The following is a 13,401-nucleotide window of genomic DNA, read 5'->3' on the forward strand; positions in this document are numbered from 1 at the left end:
CAGGTTCTGGCTATTACAAATAAAGCTGCTACAAACATGGTTGAGCAAATGACTGATACTTCTGTGTATGAACACAAAGCCCTTTGTCAACATATTCATATCTATCTGGTGTCTATGAGTTTCATATCTGAAGGATCTCATCTGAGAATTTCTATTTTTTTTTTTTCTGAATTTGACTGGTCATTTTCTTTCTTTTTTAGTTCAATTTTTATTTTTTATTAATTGCAGTTTATTCACTTTGTATCCCCCAGCTGTAGCCCCCTGCCTCACTCCCTCCCAATTCTACCCTCCCTCCCTCGTCTCCTCCCATTCCCCTTTCCAAGTCCACTGATAGGGGAGATCCATCTGACCCTACTTTATCAGGTCTCATCAGGACTGGCTGCATTGTCCTCCTCTGTGGCCTGGCAAGGCTGCTACCCCCTCAGGGTATGGTGGTTAAAGAGCCAGCCACTGTCTCGTTCCCCTCACTCGGGAACCCACTTGGATACTGAGCTGCCATGGGCTACATATGAGCAGGGTTTCTAGGTTATACCCATGAATGGTCCTTGGTTGGAGTATCAGTCTCAGAAAAGACCCCTGGGCCCATATATTTCGGTTCTGTTGCTCTCCTTGTGGAGCTGACTGGTCACTTTCCACTGCTGTCTGTGGAACCCTCTACCTTTTATGTCAGTCATCCTGTTTTGTATATCTCACACCTTCTCTTTCTTTGTGCTGTGCCTATCCCAATAAATTCTAAAAGATGCCTTCTATTTCTGTCTGTGATTCATAGGTTGAGTGTGAAGTTGTAGGTTTGAAAATAAATTCCCTCAAGGAATGCAAAGCGCTCTGCATATTATCTTATAGATATCACTATCATTGTGAACTTAATACTAATTTATTTAGAATTTTTGACCTTATCATGTTTTCCTTTTAGGCTTCTAATTAGAAGTTCCTAAGGCTGATTACAGAAAGAGGGCCTAACAATGTCGATGGATGTCATCATGCAGTATAGTATGTTCTTGCTTTCCTGTCACCCTGTTTTCAGTATATCTCTCCGTTCTAAACCACTGGGGACTAATTCACCCTTTCAGTGACTTCATCTACAGTCCCTTACTTGACTAAGGAAGGGCCAGTCATCAGGGCATAGCGTATAGAAATGTATGGGAACCTGAATATTTACTAAGTACTCTCAAACGGTTCATATTTTCCTCTTGTTCTGCTTCCATCTACTGTGAAGTTCGCTCACCTTCTACAGTGTCACAAAGCTGGTACCGTCCGTTTTTTCCATGGTCTGATTTACACTTAGCTTTCGAGTCTGCTTAGTCATTTGTTGCATGTGGCTTTGAGAAATGTTGCTGCTTTAGCTTCTCCTTGAGTCACACGTGCTTTTGTCTGCACAAATACATTTCTACCGTTTTGATGGAATTTGAGGCAGAAAGGAAAGAAGATATTCACATATTCAATCTGCCATATTTTTTCTAGTATGTCCTAAGAATTTTTTTAATTATTTGAAGAAGTATCAAATGTTTCTACTTATGTAGAGTAACAAGATAATGGCTTTGGTCCTACCTTATTAGGTGGGCATGGAATGGCAGTTCCATTCTGGAAAGCCTCTCTGATGAAAGGAGGCAAAACTGGAGTCTAATTTAATTTTACTTTTTAATTGTATGACATCTATTTATCTATCTATCTATCTATCTATCTATCTATCTATCTATCTATCTCTCACCTATCTCTTTATCTATATGTACCTATCTCTGTCATCTATCAATCTATATGTATCTATAATGTATCCATAATCTATCATCTATCTATCTATTCTATCTATCTATCTATCTATCTATCTATCTATCTATCTATCTATCTCTCACCTATCTCTTTATATGTACCTATCTCTGTCATCTATCAATCTATATGTATCTATAATGTATCCATAATCTATCTATCTATCTATCTATCTATCTATCTATCTATCTATCTATCTATCATCTATCTATCTAACTATATCATCTGTCACTCTATCATCTATCATAAATCATTTATCTTTATCTATCCATCTAATCTACCTATCATTTATCTGTATCTGTCTAAGAATAGAGCTATCTGTTGTTTATATATCAGTCATCTATCTATCCTATTTTGTGTGTGTAGTATGCACTGATGCATTAAGGAAATGAGTGAGAAAGTTATAACTCCTGGGAATACTATGTCATTCTGTTTTTACTGTAGCTATATAGTTTTTAATTGAGACAGAGTCTTTTCTGTAGCCAAGGATGGCTTCCAATGCATGATTCTCCTGCTTTACCGTCCCAGGTGCTGGGATTACAGGTGTGTGGCATCACACCTGGCACATCTAGTTTTCATTCTCAACAATATACCATTCTTGTTCCAATTATCCCTCCTCGTTGAATGCTCAGAAACCATCCAGAGGAAAGCCTCCATCTGTCTGTGGAGAGAGAAAGCCAAAGCATCCTTCCCATGTTAGTCACAGAAGACTTGCCTTGAGTTCACATTTGTTCCAACCTTCAAGCCACCTGTCAGATAACTGGTATGATTCAGTTCATACTTCCTCTTCTTATTTGAAAATCTATTTTTATGTTATTTAACTCCTGTTTATGAACACATTGTAAACTCTGGGCCCACAGAAAAGTCAGGCTTGAAATTAACTTTTTTAAAAGGCCAAAACTACATTACTGCTTCTTAGAAATTCTATTTTTTCTAATTTAAATGCCAACATAAATATGCTAAATGTCATGGCTGCTTGCAGAGAATGTTCATAGAAGTAATAGGTATCTGATGCCCTATGTCTAAAATCAAATTAAAATACTTTCATGTGAGGTTTATTACTCATTTTATCAAAGTTTTGATTTATTTTATTTTTCAAACTGCAATATTTATTTTAATTACATCAGCTATTGCCTCTTGACATTTAGGCTAATATCAAGTGTAAACAGTACCAGGATTGTGATGGATGCTGGGAATAAAAAGATGTGCCTGATGTCTGATTAACACTCTGATATAGTAAGAATATTTTTTGTAGAGAAATTGTTATAAAACAGAATTATGGGAAAATATATCTTTAGAATAAAGAGCAAAAGAGCAAATGATTGGCTCTCTACAAGAGAAGAGCAGGGTCCAGAAGTGCTTATATAGGTGATGACTGAGCTGAATTTAAAAAAGAGGCGCAGGGTTTTGATATGTGAAACAGAATAGAGGTTCAGAAGCTGCATATGTAAAGGCATGAGTCATGAAACAGGGTAATGAGTTTCAAGAATGCCAAAGCATAAAGAAGGGAAATAACTCACATGGTTGATGCTTAGTAAAAATACAGAAACCTTTTTGAGAAGAGCAGTAGAAACTAGTTGTTGATTCAACTTGTTTTTAAAACAATTTCAGCACTCTGAACATATTGGAGATGATGCTATATTTCTTGTCAAAACTAATCTATTATAATCTCACAAGTCAGCGACTCCCTTGGTTATCGTTTGTGTGTTCCAATTTACATATTATGGCTTAAAACAATCATTGACTTAAATCATAGTCCATCATTGGCCATTTGTCCAGCTAGGTTGGGACCAGCAGAACGGTTCTGGTGTGAGCTGGCCTAGGCAACCTTGGCTGATATTGTTTGTTTGATGGCAGCTAAAGGTTGCTTCATGGAGGCTGACAGATTAATTATGGCCTCCCCCTAGCCGCAGGGATACACAGCATTTCTTTTACAAAGTCACACACTGTTTAGCAGGCTACCTGTACTGGTTTGTAAAGTAGCCTCGGTTCTTACAACATTGAAGACATGTACATGTGAAAGCATCAAAGAAGCATAGACTTGGAACCAACCCAGCATTGCTTTTGCCACAGAAGTATCCATAATCCAGGCACTGAAGTCGCTTTCGTTGTCTGTCACTTCCCAACTCGTAGACATCCAAGGCCTTGTCTGCGTGGTCGCAGGCAGTCCTCACTACCATCTTTCCTACTCTCTTGTAAATGAAGATATCGACCATACACTTGGCCTGAGGTGACCAGCCTCCTGGTTTGCCCTGTTTCATCCAGGTTTCAGCACTGAGAAAGACTTGTGTTTGAAGAAACTCCTTCATACTGGGAACACCATGATGGTCGGTCACTTGTCTTCTCAGTAGTAGACTATTTCAAATTCACCCAATAAAGTCAGATGAGTCAGAAATATTTCAAAATGAGAACCTACAGAGGACAGCAATTTTAATGGCTAAAAATATTGGGGTAGTTATGTTCTTTAACCATGTGGAGCTACAAATGTGCAATAAGAATCCATCTTGACAGCAGCATAGTTGCAACTTCATTTGTACTGAGGATTGCTTATGGCCTATTGTTTAAAATTGCCCTGAGTTCTAATTTATGATGTAACTTTCTTGAGTTAGTTTTTCTCTTTTTCAGTCACATTTTTGTCACCTGTCACCTCGAAGTGTTTTCACTGGTATGGACGTGAAGGCATGACCAGGGGATTCGAAAGCATGGACTATGCAGGTGGATCAGGAACCCCATTAGGCTCTCTATTCCGGTTAATGGGGCGACAAAAGTAAACTTCAGCACATTGGTTCATGGGAATGAGGCTGTGGGAGTCAGGCTATGTGACTACCAAAGCTTCCATTTGTAGGAAACAATCATAATAATAGCATTTGTGAGTATCTTGCATTCTTTGCAAGCAAGAGATAAGCACTGTTTCAGATGGAGGAACTCTGAAATTATTAGAGCAAGCTTTCTGCTCCAAGCCAGTGAACTGTGCCACTTAATGGCAATCACACAAGGTCAATTTTCTGGCAGGCTATGAATTTAGTTTCTGATTAGAAAGGGTAGACCCTAGTGATGAGAATAGGAGTATCTTAGAAATGCCGCAAGTACTAGGGCTCTTAGGAGCTCTGGGTTGATTCCAAGTGCTGTCCCGAGCTGCTGCCTTATCAGTACCCTTTCTGTGAGCTGTTCCTCTTAAAGCAGATACAGCACAGAAGACTCTGAAGTTAAAATATTTAACTAGAATAAAAGGTATCTTTTGTACAAACTTTATTTTAAATTTTTTATTTAACTTTTATTAATTACACTTTATTTATTTTGTATCCCCCCATAAGCTCCTCCCTCCTCCCCTCCCGGTCCCACCCTCCCCCCCCATTCTGCATGCATGCCCCTCCCCAAGTCCACTGATAGGGGAGGTCCTTCTCTCCTTCTTTCTGATCTTAGTCTATCAGAAGTGATCTTTTCATCAGAAGTGGCTGCATTGTCAGGGTTCTAGGTTATCTCCATGAATAGTCCTTGGTTGGAGTATGAGTCTCTGGGAAGTTCCCTGTGTTCAAATTAACTTTTAAAACTCATAAATATATTTAAAAATTAAGTCATTCTTCAGAATATTTAACTCTCTAATCTCCAAACAGTTTGATTACATCAGTCATGCTTACACAAAAAGACTAGGGAAAATGAAGCCTTTAGCTTCATTTTAAGGCAGCTGGCTTCATAATTCACATTTAAAGGATGCTTCCAGGGTTAGAATAATTGTATTCAGGGAAAGCAAACAGCTTACTTTTAAAACTTGCTTGGAGGGAAAGGTTTCACTGAATTAAACCTTCAGGTTTATCAGTGCCAGCACCTGTGCGCTGAAATTAACATGGAATGACTTTATCAAAATTACCTCATTTCACTTTCTGTGTTTTAGTTACTCAACTTGATGAATACATGTTCTCTCCTCAAAGTAGAAGTTTTAAATTTTTTGAATCTTTTTAAAAAGTAAGGAATTTGGCAAGAACTTGCTGAATATTTAAAACAGCAGTGGTAGAAGCTTATGCCCTTCAACACTTGTCAAGGATATTACCTTTATCTCATCCACATTTATTGTGCAACCATTGTATATCATCATCATTACTATCAAGTCTTTCTGAAGGGCCTGGTTATTAGATTAATAGGTAAAGTACTGAAAAATAAATATTCTCACTTTCCAGGACTTTGAGATTTGAAAAGGAAGAAGTGAAAAGGCAGAGCTGAGCAAAACAAGGAATACAGGAATTCCTGAATATAGGGATAAAAGAAAGAATTTACGAAAAGAATCACTGTCACTGAAAAGTCAGCTTATGAATAGGGTAGTTTAGAAAAAGAAGAAGGAGGAGGAGGAGGAGGAGGAGGAGGAAGAAGAAGAAGAAGAAGAAGAAGAGAAAGAAGAAGAAGGAAGAGGAGGAGGAGGAGAAGAAGAGGAAGAAGAGAAGAAGAAGAAGAAGAGGAAGAAGAAGAAGAGGAAGAGGAGGAGGAGAAGAAGAAGAGGAAGAAGAGAAGAAGAAGAAGAAGAGGAAGAAGAAGAAGAGGAAGAAGAAGAAGAAGAAGAAGAAGAAGAAGAAGAAGAAGAAGAAGAAGAAGAAGAAACTCTTCTATTAATTAGTGGAAAACTCATAGAAGGGTATGACCTTTGAGGAGTATGCTTATTTATAGGTAGGCTGCCTTAGCACACGTGTGTTTATGGTGAGATGGGGTGGGAGGCCATTGATGTGTTTCTAACCATATAATGAAGTGGGAAGAATTGCAAGTGCACTGCCTGTGTCATTGAATGAACTTGATTTTTTTTTTCTGACCTTTTTCTCTGGGCGTGGGGTGGGGGGCACTACTAGAATTGTACCAGTGGTTTTGTGCCTGCTAAATATGCACTGTTATTGAGCTATATCTCCTGATCCTGAATAAATCAAAATGAACAAATAAGCAAATTAGTGAAATCTGCATGATAAGCAAGTGTAGTTGACAATGTAAGAAGATTAGTAAAAGGCCACAGCCCCAAGCTTTGAAGACAGTCTAGCTAGTCTGATGAAATAACTCCCTCCCCCAAGCAGAGCGTGTCTATCAGATATCTAGCAAGTAGGAGGGAACCATTGTAACACCTTTTCAGTGGAGAATAGGAAGTTGTTTGTAATATTCCAGGAGAGGTCACATTTAGCTGAAACACGATGCGTGAGTCAGCACCACGCAGGTTAGAAATGGGGAAAATAAAGTTTTCTGGAAGAAAAAAGCTTATCTCATCTGAGGATGGTAGGGTTTTAGGTTCATAAGCTGGAACTCAAATATACAGTAGAGAAATGTGGTGTGGCTGGAGAGTCCTGCAGTGGAGAGAACAGGGGGCATTGTAACAGTAACAACAGCCAAAACAAAAAACAAACCCTGTGTACCCATATAGGCTCTTATGCTCCTTCATCACACTTGCAAAGCTCTTTACGTTCATTTATCATCCCGTATTTTTATTTATTTTCTCTGATAGTGAGCATCTTGATTCCCCAAAGTGTCAACTACCCATCAGAACAAGTCTAGTGCTCATGAATGTGTATGTATGCACATGTGTGCATGTGTTCATTAAAGTTCTTATGCCACCAGTATCAACTCTACCAAGTGAAGTTCAGTTATTTTTGTCTTTAGAATATTGTCACCAAACGTGGAAGCAATGCAGAGTTTCAAAGGCATTTTGGATGAATTTGTTTTCATTTTCTTATGTTTAATCTATACTTGATATATAGTTTGTCCATGTTTTAAAAAATATGCTTTAGGGATATTTGACCTTGTTCTTAATTATTTAATTTTGGGGTTTTGACTATATATAATACTAATACGGTTCAAAGTCAAAACTATAAAAGATACATTGAGAGAATTCTATATCTTTCTTGTCTCCCTTGTGTCTATATATCCTCTATAAATAATCTACTTAATACTTTTTCTGGTCTATCATTTTTTCTGTTCTTTTTTTTTTAATAAAATGTATCTATGTATATATTCACATTTTAATATAGGTTTAAAAATACACTATTTTTAGAGTAAGTTTAGCTTAACAAAAAAGTGTCACAAATGAATATTTAGGACTGAAAAGATGGCTTGTTTGGTAAATTACTTGCTGTATGAGCGTGAGGACCTGAGTTCAGGTCCTCATAACTCGATTTATTATTTTTAAGGCAGGTACGAAAAAAAGTAAAGCAAAGAAAGATAAAGCAGGGTGCATTGGCTTATTTCAGCCACCCTAGTGATGTGGAGGAGGAGAAAGACAGATCCAAGGTACTTGCTGACTAGCCAGCATAGCCAAACTGACAAGCACTAGATTAATTGAGAGTCACTGTCTCAAAGAAAATGAGGTGAAAGCCACAGAGGAAGACCCCAGTATTGCCTTCCAGCCTTTCCACATGCTTGATGAGCGTGCACACACAGAGAACATACTCAGGTATCCTGTCTACCCCAGTCTTTCTATTGTTAACACACTGCTTTAAAATCAATACATTTCTTAACTAAAGTACATAGTTTACACAAGGATTCGCCCATTGTTTTGTTCCGTGTCTTTCGATAAATCCCTAGTGTCCTTTTCCGAACATGCATCATTCAGAATAGTTTTGATTTCCTTAAAGTCTCCCATACTCCATGTTTCTAATCTCTCTTCCTTCCCTAGAATCCTTTGCAAGCATTGATTTTTTTTTTTAGTTTCTTTAGTTTTTCTCATTATCCAGATACAGATTTATTTTACTAGTTCTTTGAGCATTTCCTACTTGATGTTTTAGTCATATTCATTCCCCATCTCCAAAATTTTTCCCCAACTCACCCCCTCCCTCCCTACCCAACTTTGTCATAAAAGAAAATCTTTCAGGACCAGTTTGTGCTACCAAAATAATATTAAATGTGCAGGCTTCTGTTGGAGAGTGGTTGACTTTCCAGGAACTAACTACACTTTTAGAGAAAACGCTCTCCTTTCCCCAGCAGCTAAAACTTGCTAATGGCCCCATGGCATGGGGAATTGGATTGTGTGCCCAAATCCTGTCTCTTAACTGGGATTTGATCTGGCTTGGGCTTTCACAGGTTTTATTGTCACAACCACTGTGAGTTTCTAAGTGCAGCCGTCTTGCTGTGTCTAGGAGGTAATGTTTGCTTGTTGTTATCCTCCATATCAGCTCTAACATTCTCTCAGTCACATTTTCCATAATGATTCCCGAGCTTTAGGAGGTCGGAGTGGTATATTAGTTTACTTTAGAGGTGAACATTCTGTCCTCTCTTTTTAAAATTTATTATTTATTTATTACAATTTAGTTACTTTGTATCCCAGCTGTAGACTCCTCCCTCATCTCCTCCCAATCCCTCCCTCCCTCTTCTCCCCCTCTGCTCCTCTCCTAGTCCACTGATAGGGGAGGTTCTCCTCCCCTACTATCTGACCATGGCCTATCAAGTCTCATCAGGGCTGGCTACATCATCTTCCTCTGTGGCCTGGCAATGCTGCATCCCTCAGGGAGGTAGGTGATCAAAGAGCCAGACACTGAGTTCATGTCAGAGACAGCCCCTGTTTCTCTTGCTAGGGAACCCACTTGAAGGCTGAACTGCCTATGGTCTACACCTGAGCAGGCTTAATTTATGCACCTTGACCAGTTGTAGGTCTCTGTTAATCACAATCTTACTCAAATAGAAGCTTCTCAGATGAGTGTTGAGAGAGTCAATGATCTATGGGTATAATGAAATGTCATTAGGAGTCAGTTTAGTACCCTCTCCACTTATTGGCAGAGTAGTAATAGGTTCTTCCCTAAAGCTTATGATCTACCTATCCATACATGCTTTTTTTATTTATTTTTTATTTTTTTCTTATCAGTTATATTTTATTAACTCTGTATCCCAGCCGTGTCCTGCTCCCTCATTCCCTCCCAGTCCCTCCCTCCCTCATCTCCACCGTGCCCTTTTCCAAGTCCACTGATGGGGGGGACCTCCTCCCCATTCATCCAATCCTGTTTTATCAGGTATCTTCAGGACTGGCTGCAAAGCCCTCCTCTGTGGCCTAACAGGACTGCTCCTCCCTTGGGGGGTGGGGAGGCCAAAGAGCCAGTCATTGAGTTCCTGTTAGAAATAGTCCTTGTTCCCCTCACTATGGGAAACCAATTGGTTACTGAGCTACCACAGGCTACATTTGAGCAGAGGTTCTAGGTTATATCCATACATGGTCCTTGGTTGAATGACAGTCTCTGAGAAGACCCTGTGCCCAGATATATTTGGTCTTTGTGGCGCTCCTATCCTTTCCCCATCATACTAACTCCCCTTCTTTCATATGATTCCCTGTACTCTGCCGAAGGTTTGGACATGAGTCTTTGTATCTGCTTTGAAAACACTGCTAGTTAGAGTCTTTCAGATGCGCTCAGTAGACTCCTGTCATACGTTCAATGCACATCCCATCTGTCTTTCTAAACGAGGATTGATAATCTTACCCCATGTCCGCTCTCTTGATTATCTTTTTTAGGTGTATAGATTTCATTATGTTTGTCATATCTTATAGGTCTATATAAGTGAGTATATACCGTGTTTGTCTTTCTCCTTCTGGGATATTTCACTCAGAATGATCTTTTCTAGATCCCACCATTTGCCTGCAAATTTCATGATTTCCTCCTTTTTGATTGCTGAGTAGTATTCCATTGTGTAAAAATACCACAATTTCTGTACCCATTCCTCCGTTGATAGACATCTGGGTTGTTTCCAGGTTCTGGCTATTACAAATAAAGCTGCTATAAACATGGTTGAACAAGTATCCCTTTTGTGTACTTGAGCAAAGTTTGGGTATATACCTAGCAGTGGTATAGCTGGGTCTTGAGGAAGCACTATTCCTAATTGTCTTAGAAAGAGCCAGATAGATTTCCAGAGTGGTTGTACCAGTTTACATTCCCACCAGCAGTGGAGGAGGGTTCCCCTTTGTCCACAACCTCTCCAGCATGTATTGTCACTTGAGTTTTTCATCTTGGCCATTCTGATGGGTGTAAGGTAAAATCTCAGGGTCATTTTGATTTGCATTTCCCTGATGGCTAATGAGGTTGAGCATTTCTTTAAGTGTTTCTCTGCCAATCGATATTCCTCTGTCTAGAATTCTCTGTTTAGCTCTGTTCCCCATTTTTTAATTGGATTACTTGGTTTGTTGCTTTTCAGCTTCTTTAGTTCTTTGTATATACTGGCTATTAGTCCTCTGTCAGATAAAGGGTTAGTGAAGATTCTTTCCCAATCTGTAGGCAGTCGTTTTGTTTTGATGACGGTGTCCTTTGCTTTACAGAAGCTTTTCAATTTCATGAGGTCCCATTTATTGATTGTTGCTCTTAGAGCCTGTGCTGTTGGTGTTCTGTTCAGGAAGTTGTCTCCGGTGCCAATGAGTTCTAGGCTGTTCCCCACTTTTTCTTCTAACAGATTTAGAGTATCTGGTTTTGTGTTGAGGTCTTTGATCCACTTGGACTTTAGTTTTGTGCAGGGTGATAAATATGGATCTATTTTTAATTTTCTGCATGTAGACATCCAGTTGGACCAGCACCATTTGTTGAAGATGCTGTCTTTTTTCCATTGAATGGATTTGGCTTCTTTGCCAAATATCGAGTATTCATAGGTGTGTGGGTTTATTTCTGGGTCTTCTATGCGGTTCCATTGATCCTCCTTTCTGTTTTTATGCCAATACCATGCAGTTTTTATTACTATTGCTCTGTAGTACAACTTGAGATCGGGGATGGAGATACTTCCAGGATTGTTTTCTATCCATAGATTCTTAGCCCAGTAATGGAGCCAGATATCCTGTGGAGTGGTAGTTAGGTCCAATCAGAAAGATGTCTATGCCTCTGTTGCACCAATGGGCATACTTTTCTAGGACATTGACTATTGTAGATCAAAGGGTTCATAGATTGGTATGAGCACCAATTGATTGGTATTCATAGATTGTTCTTAGCATGTTATATGACTCAAATATGTGGTATCCCTACCAAAAGACTCTTACCCTCAAGTTCTGCAGGCTAAGTACCACCACGGCTACAATGGCAGTAGCCTGAGATGTTTGCGGGTCTATTAGACCTTACTGGCCAACAACTACACAAGTAATTCAGTCCCAACACTGGGCTTTTCGATTGCAAGTCTTGGGTTCTAATAGAGGCATTGTGTTTTTTCCATATGTCATTTTCAAGAAGTCCTTGGTGTTATTTATTTTTCCTTCTACTGTAATCCCTACTCCTCAACCCTAGCTTAACCTTTCCTGTTCTAGTATTCCTTTTAAATCTTTTTCTATCAGTGTATTCTATCTCCTCTTTCTGGATCATCCCTCCTCATGACCCCTTAGTAACTTTATGACCTATTCCAAATAAAACACACATATCTGAAGATTCAATGATAACATTGAATGAGAAAAAACAAAAAACAAACAAAAAAACCCCATGGTATTTGTATTTCTGAGTTTGGGTTTTCTGACTTAGAATGATTGTTTCCAGTTTCATCTATTTGCTTGTGAATCACATAGTTTCATTTTTTCTTAATAGCTGAACAATATTCCATTGTGTAAATATACCACATTTTAATTATAATTCCATCAGCTTATAGACATATTTCTTTCTTTTGCAAAATATCACACAGCAGTGAAAGTCATACAGAAGATGGCTTTTAGGCCAACTTTTTTCATAGTAGTATGCAGTTATAGTTATTTTTATGTTTTTCGTGGTTTGATAGCTCATTTCATTTTAATGTTGAATAATTTTCCATTGTTGGATATACAGTTTTCATTTCACTGACTGAAAGTCATTTTGATCATGTTGAGCTATAGGCAGTTGTGGCTGGAAAGGCCATAGACATTCATGGGAAGGCTTTTTTTTTTTTTTTTTTTTTTTTTTTGTGGATTTGTTTCCAGTCATTCGTGTAAGTACTCGTAAGTATGATTGGTGAACTGTAGGGTTAGATAATGCACAGATAGTCTTATAGGAAGTAAGACCTTCTGAGTTTAATGTTTTGTTCCTCGGACATGAATGAGTTTCTATCGCTCCACACTGGTATGTGGTGGTTTTGTATTTTAACAACTCTGATTGATATGTGTTTGTACATCAGTGCTATTTCAACTTGAAATTTTCTAATGTTATATGATGTTAGTATCTTCTTGCATGATTTGCTACCAGCACATCATTGATGAAATACCTCTTCAGATCCTTTGCCTATTTTGGCCACTGAGTTTTAATTTTTTTTTTTTTTTTTATTTTACTGCTGAGCTGGGGAAACCTAGGACCTCAGGCATGAGAAGAGAGTACTACAGTTGAGCTGCAGCACTGTCTATGTTTCTGTGTCAAAACCCATGGTGGTATGTAGGGCTCTTTCTGGGTTCTATTCTGTTCCATTGGTTGATAGACATCTGCTATAACAATTGAGTACAGCACAGTGCCCACATATTTGTGACAATGCTATATTGTCAACAAACCTGTTTGTGTGTATTTATATGTTAGTTATTATAAAACGTATTTAAACAAAAAATTGTAGAATTAGGACATAAAATAATTTTTCTTATGGTTTTTCAGTGTCATTATATATGTGTGTGTTATTAGGAAAATGTTAAGAAATTAAAATATTAAAAGGTTTATAAAGTATGAAAGCTAGAGTAAGAAAATGTTAATTCATTATTAAGGAATTTAAAAATGCATT

At 38.3% G+C, this 13,401-nt stretch overlaps 1 protein-coding gene across 4 annotated transcripts in view; it reads left to right on the plus strand.

Annotated features, from left to right (window-relative positions):
- Window positions 1-13,401, plus strand: part of Anks1b (ankyrin repeat and sterile alpha motif domain containing 1B) — a 1,067,094-nt gene that overhangs the window by 267,514 nt on the left and 786,179 nt on the right. The gene's annotated exons all lie outside the window — the stretch shown is intronic.

The sequence above is a fragment of the Psammomys obesus genome, unplaced genomic scaffold (assembly GCF_907164565.1).
Source record: "Psammomys obesus unplaced genomic scaffold, mPsaObe1.curated_primary_1811, whole genome shotgun sequence".
NCBI classification, from domain to species: Eukaryota; Metazoa; Chordata; class Mammalia; order Rodentia; family Muridae; genus Psammomys; species Psammomys obesus.